This window comes from Onychomys torridus, chromosome 12 (assembly GCF_903995425.1).
Source record: "Onychomys torridus chromosome 12, mOncTor1.1, whole genome shotgun sequence".
NCBI classification, from domain to species: Eukaryota; Metazoa; Chordata; class Mammalia; order Rodentia; family Cricetidae; genus Onychomys; species Onychomys torridus.
Window position 1 is genome coordinate 72772452 of NC_050454.1, and position 6777 is coordinate 72779228.

Here is a 6777-nt window from a genome sequence, read left to right on the forward strand (position 1 = left end):
TGTGCCGTGTGTGTGCGTGTGTGTGTGTGTGTGTGTGTGTGTGTGTGTGTGTGTGTGTGTGTTTGTGTGTGTGTTAGAGGTCAGTGTCAGGTGTCAGTTCTCAGGCATTGCCCACTTTGCATATTGGGAAGTCTCTCTGGGATGTGGGACTCTCTGCTAGTCTGGCTGACCAGTGAGCCTCGGGCTGCCTCCCCGGCACTGGGATTAACGTCTGTAGAACCCGCTGTGACTGGCTTTTTGGGGGGGGTTCTGGGACTGAACTCACATTCTCCTTTCGATGAGGCCAAGCATTCTTCTGACTTGGACATTTGTCCAGTTCCCTTTCCCTTACCTTCATGGAATGTTTTATGAACACTGATCCTCTGTTTTGAGCAGAGAACATACCGTAGGAAGGACCTGGGAAGCCATTGGTATTAATGCTGGGGGTCCTGGAAATGGAAACATCGAATGTCTTCTTCACAAGAGCCTGTGTGCCTCAGCACGGGCCCCACCTTCATTTTATTACCAAATTTCCTTTCTTAGACCCCCATTCCCTCACAAGAGTAGAATGCTCTCTTGTCGCTTTTAAGGAAAGATTTTCAAGTTTTCCCCCCCTTTTAGGATATTTTAAAATAATGTTATAAGAGATAGTTTTTTTGTCATTAACTATGTAGTTAATATTGGTTATTCATATTTGGGGAAATAAGACTTAAATTTTTAAATTTAATTTCAGGTTGTTCCAAGATCTTTGGTGACCCAAGGAAAGCTATGTTGGTCAAGAGCAGGACAGATGACTCCCAGAGAAAAAAGATGGCAGAACCCAAAACAATTAAAGGTAAACATTAAAAACTATGGCATGAATAAGCCAGCTCCTTGTTGTGGTGTGAAGATAGCTCATCACTCTAAGTTCAGTGTAAGTTTTTTGTCAGTGGACTGAGAGGATGGGGCATGTGCATGTGGTGTTTAGGGGTGGGGCCTCTGGGAAGTTATAGATCAAATTGGGTCATTATGGTGACACTCTTTTGCCTGAATCCTGGAGGCTTTGTGTGGTTAAGGAGAGAAACTACTCAAAGACACAGCATCTCCCACTCTGTTGTGACATGTCATAGATCTCACTAAGGGGTCCTCATCCCTTTTCTACGTCACAGCAGTTTTTATATGAGTGTGTTGTGGGTGGAGACCCACATGCCTGTTCCACCCTCACCCAGGACAAGTGCAGCTCAGGGCCAGCTCAGTCAAGGGCTTCCTAATCTTCCTTGCTGTGGGCTGCTTATTTTTGCCTAAATTATTTTCACTTAAAGACTAGTTAGCTTAAAATTGAAAACAAAAATTGATAAAAAGCCCTTACAGAAAGTAGCAGATTATGTATTATTTTTCTTCAGGTCACAACATTTTATTCATCAACTTAGGAAAGAAGGTGCTTGTTACTTAGGAAATTCCATGCCAGGAATCAGGTAGAAGACCAAATATATTCTCACCATACACTGCAGTAGAATGACCCCCATTTCATTATTGCAGGGCATGTGTGAAGTATAGTTAGTGGTCAAGGTCAGGCACCTTCCATACCTGTCACCTCCAGCTTTTGTCATTTCCTTGCATCGAGGACATTCCACTTCCTCTCACCCAGTCATTTTGAAATGCCCCCTTCATTGTCGTCCTCCAGCACTGAGGTGTACATCGGAAGTTACTGCTCTTCTTTGGTGATGCAGGCCATTTCAAGATAAGGGCTGGGCAATTTCTTCTGGACTTATAGACTGAGTTCTGTGGCTGGAAGTGAGTGGCATCATCAGTGATCTCCGCACATATGCACAAGTGCATGCACACACACACACATACAATAAAATCATCCCACAGATTATCATTAAACAATGGTTTTTAGTAGCAGAGAAGAAAAAAGCAACTCTTTCAATTTGTAAATACTACAAAGTTCTTTTTTTTTTTAAGATTAGAACACCACTAAGCTAAAAAGAAAAAAGTCTTTCTTAGAATATGCTGGCAAACAAAATCAAAAAAGCTCAATGTCCTTTTTTTGGAGATATACAGGAATATTTGTACTTTTGCAACTTTCCAAGGAAAATATCCCATTCACAAATATTATATTTAGTGGAATAATGTCTGCAGAAAACAGAAAATGGAGTCTGTTTCCATCAAAAACACATTCAAGGTAGAAAACAGCTTGGGTATTGAATCAGAACCACTATTTGCCATTGGCAATATTATTTATAAGCATTTCCTTCAACTCCTCTCGGGAGGCTCCTGGCCAACTCCACCCAAAGCCTCCTGGCCTGAGTGAGGACAAGCATTTACCTCAAATTGTCCAAATGTCATAACCAAGGCCTTGTCAAGGGAACTACAGGAGACAGTGGACGGCCAGGGCCAGGATGCAAACCCCACATGTATGGTGTGATTGCAGAAGTAAGAGATGAGGATAAGAAAAAGGGGAAGGAGGGAGGAGCAGGCAACATGGAGGAAGCATGGGAAAAGATAAGAGACCTGTCCGGGGGTTTCCAAAGCAAATTATAAGGGGTCCTTATTTCTCTACTAAAATCTTTATAAATCTATTTCTTTGTAATTGGAAAAAATTTAAATGTATTGTGTTCAACTACAAGAAGCTTCACTCTCTTTATTTCAAATTATGTGTGTTTTCTATGTGTGTTTTCCAGTTTTTCAAAACTAAGAATGATTATTTCATAATCCTGAACATATTCCCGTGTTTCCTGTGTGGTTACAGTTACTTTTACCATCAGGTAGGGCTGAGCATTGGCTCCTCGTCCTTTCTGTCTCAATGCTCCACAGAAGTGTTGGACGGTGGCCTGTATCATGTTTCATGAGGCTGTGAAAACCGTCAGTCCACAAGGTGTTTCCAAGATTCTTTTTCTCCAAACCCAAAAGCCAATGCAGATTACTGCCTAGTTAACTATTTTCCATGGATGGTGGTTAGAGTGGTATTCATTTCCAATTGTTGCAAAGGGAATATGAATTTTGAAATCATGAGCTAAGATTCCTTATGCTGGGCTATACTGTGCTCCGTATTCATGCCAAAACCTCTGGTCTGAGAGAATGGCTTGATTTATTTATGGTGGAGACCTGATTTTAAGACCAAAGTAAAATCCCAGAGAGGATCCTAGTGACTATGTGCAATGAGTATTTTTAAATCAGCATGATAGAATTATTAATATTTTACTTATCCTAAGGGCATTTATCTGACAGTATAAATTATCCGTAACACAGCTGAGAAGGCACAACAGATCCAAAAACATGTCACAAAATCCAGGGGACTTGAGCTTTGCCAGAGAGAGAGGCATGCTACCAGCTTCGTGAGGTAACAGCTGGCCTGGTCGGAGCAAAAAGAGACCGAGTCGTGCAAGCAGACAGAAGAACTGCAAAAATACAGCCACCAGAGGAAGGAAGGCTGGGTGCGAGCAGCCAGCCCAGCTCAGCTGTGCCTGGCCAGCATCTGTGGGCGGCACAGCCTGCACATGGAGTGCTGCCCTGGCTGGAGATGAGGCCATGTGACTTGCCCCTGGAGTTCAGTTGGTGCAGGGAGGAAACGGAAAAGCCTCCTGGAAATGGTCAACGGCAGACATGACTGACCATCAGAGGCAGAGCTTCAGTTGCCCACGCAGCCTGGGTGGGGCAGGCTGAGCTTGCAGCCGCGCGCATGTGTCCACCCACTATCAGCTTGGGTCTCCATTGACTTATCTGAAGGCCACGGAGAACAGGGCCTGTCTCTCAGCAAGGATACAAGCCTGACAAAGTGTGCCTGTGACACTGGAGTATGAATTTCAGGAATAAGCCACCTCATCTCCCTAAAGCTTTGGGGGGTGGGGTGGGGATCTTCCAAGCAGATTTCTCTGGCCACCATGTGTCAGCAACATAAATATGCCAAAGCAGATGCCAGCTGCTGGTAAGAAAGAGAACGAAACACCCACAAGTGAAGCCCCTAGGGCCAGGAAGCCGCCTGGGAGAGATGAAACTTCCTTGTGTCTTGAATATGACATACACCCCTGCAAGCTCACAAGCTGAAGACTTGGTCTCCAACTGGTAGTGTTTGGAGGTGTGGGGGAAAACTCAGGAGGTCGGGCCTAGCTGGTGGAAGTGGGTCACTGGGACACACATTGGAAGGTTATACCTGTGCACACTCTCTCTCCCTTCCCCTCCCTCTGTCCCTCCATCCCTCCGTCCCTCTCCGCCCCCCCCCCCCCCCCGTATTGTTGGTTGCTTTTGTTCTCTGACTCTTTTAGGGGGCCCTTCACCCATCTCCCAGTAAACCACACAAGGGAGGCTTATTCTTAATTATGAATGCCCGGCCTTAGTTTGGCTTTTTTCTTGCCAGCTTTCCTTAACTTTAAATTATCCCATCTACCTTTTGCCTCTGGGCTTTTCCCATTCTCTTACTTCTGGAAATCTTACTCTTACTCCACTGTTTGCTGAGTAGCTGAGTAGCTGGGTGGCTGGCCCCTGGAGTCCCCCTCCTCCCCTGGCTACTTCTTTCTTCACTCCTCCATGTCTTTTCTTCTTTCTTTCCCCAGATTTCTCCTTCTAAATATCTTCTCTCTGCCTGCCAGCCAGCCTATCCTTTCTCCTGCCTTGCTATTGGCCATTCAGCTCTTTATTAGACCATCGGGTGTTTGACATAGGCAAAGTATCACAGCTTCACAGAGTTAAACAAATGCAACATAAAAAAGTAACACACCTTAAAGTAATATTCTACAACATCTGTGTGTGTCTCTGTCTGTCTCTCCGTGTGACTCTCTCTGTCTCTCTCCTCTTTTTGCTTAAATTGGTCTTGGGGCAGGAGAGATAGCTCAGTGTTTAATAGCAGTAGCTGCTCTTCCAGAGGACCCAGGTTCAGTTCTCAGCATCCACATGGAAGTTCACAACCATTTGTAACACTAGTTCCAGGAGGATCCAACACTCTCTCCTGGCTTCTGTGGGCACTGCATATACTTTGTATATATATATACAGGCAAAATACTCCTACACACATAAAACAAAAAAATTAATCTTTTAAAAAATATACAGTCTCAGTCCAGCAGTGGTGGCTCATGCCTTTAATCCCAGCACTAACAAGGCAGAGGCAGGTGGATCTTTGTGAGTTCGAGGCTAGCCTGGTCTACAGAGCAAGAACCAGGAAAGGCACAAAGCTACACAGAGAAACCCTGTCTTTGAAAAACAAAAAAGAAAAAAGAAAAAAATATATATACAGTCTCATTGAAAAAACACAATTTGGAAATAAAAGACTTATGAATCTTTCTCCTCAATATTTAAAATAAGAACTATAAGCCATAAGGTGGTAACACAAATACCCTTTGCTAATGTTCAGGGGGTGGGACACACACTCTCTCTCACTCACTTCTCAGGTATACATCAGGTTTATACAGATTTTCCATAACTAAAGTGTCCTTTAGTGTCTGGAAGTCATGAGGCAAGTATGGCACTTGGGAAGACTTGGGGAAGGGGTGGGTAAGCATTACTGGACCTGAGCGGTGCACCAGAGGGAAGAAAGCTCCATCTGTCCCTGAACTCTACGGAGTCAGCTAGTTCATAAAGCAAAGGGTGTTTCCCCTCTGTGTGGTGGGTGGCCACAGTGGGAACACCAGCCACAAAGCCAGACAGTGGGCAGAGGTTAAAACCAAGATGAGCAAAGGTTAGCAACAGCCTGACTGTCCACAGCAAGGCAGAGGGAAACAAGACAAGGGGGATGGGAGGTGGGGGTTGCAGCATCAGGAAGAGAACCAAAATGTCTACAGAAAGGACAAGCCTCAACAGTCATCATGGTCTGTGAGGACTGTTGACCCCAGTCAGCTCCAAGCTACCCCTCATCCATGTCCTTCTTGCTCCCTGGGGCTCAAAGTGGGCTGCCAAAGGTAGCTAGCAATAGCATCTGTCTGTGGGAGTGGCTGAGTCTCAAAGCAGAATGAGAAGCAGGTGCTTAAGTTACCGAGCCTGAAGCTACCTATAAGAAGCCATTTTGTCCTCAAGAAGACACTAACAAAAGCCTCTGAAGGCAGGTGAGTCCCAACCCAGTGTCTCAGAGTTATAGCTCTTCCATGTGAGGAATGCTCCTCTCCCTGTAACCCAGGGTACAGTGACAGGTCCACAGGAGACATGGAAATACCCCATATTGCAGCTCCTTGCATGCCAGGACTGTGGGATCCAATTTTGAATCAACTTCCTCAGTCCTACCAACCACCCTCCTTCTTCTGACTGTGAGCTTTGGTAACCGAAAGCTTCCTATGTGTATAGAATCACAGAACCAGCTGGAAGCAGAGTCAAGCAACTGAGCATGTGTCTGGCTTGAGGGTGCCAAGGGGTCTTTGCTTGTTTTGTTTATTTTTGTTTTAATATTTTGGGCCAAATACACTGAGTTCCCTTTGTAAGTAACTTATTGAGATGTCAATTTGAGACTTTGGGGACTTTCAAAACCCTAATTTAGCTCTCTGAACATCAAGAGAAGGCCTGAGTTTACATCCGGTCCCTGTGCCCAACCCACCTGTGACTCCATGCCTCCAACAGTGATGGATGTCAGGTTGGATTTTTCTGTCTCTGGTTATGAGCATGGAGACTCCCAGCTCTTGTTGTTGGGAATGATGAATGTCTTAAGACAGAAGGAGTCACTGGGTTGCAGGACAGAGCCATCAAGAAACCTTCCCAACCCATTCTGATGAGAGTTCCCCATGTAGCAACCATACAGGACAGGAATCCAAACACATTTCACCTCCAGTGACAGGAACACCAGCTGGGAGCTCAATTATACCACTGCTGTGCTCCCAAAATACCTAAAAAGTTTCACAG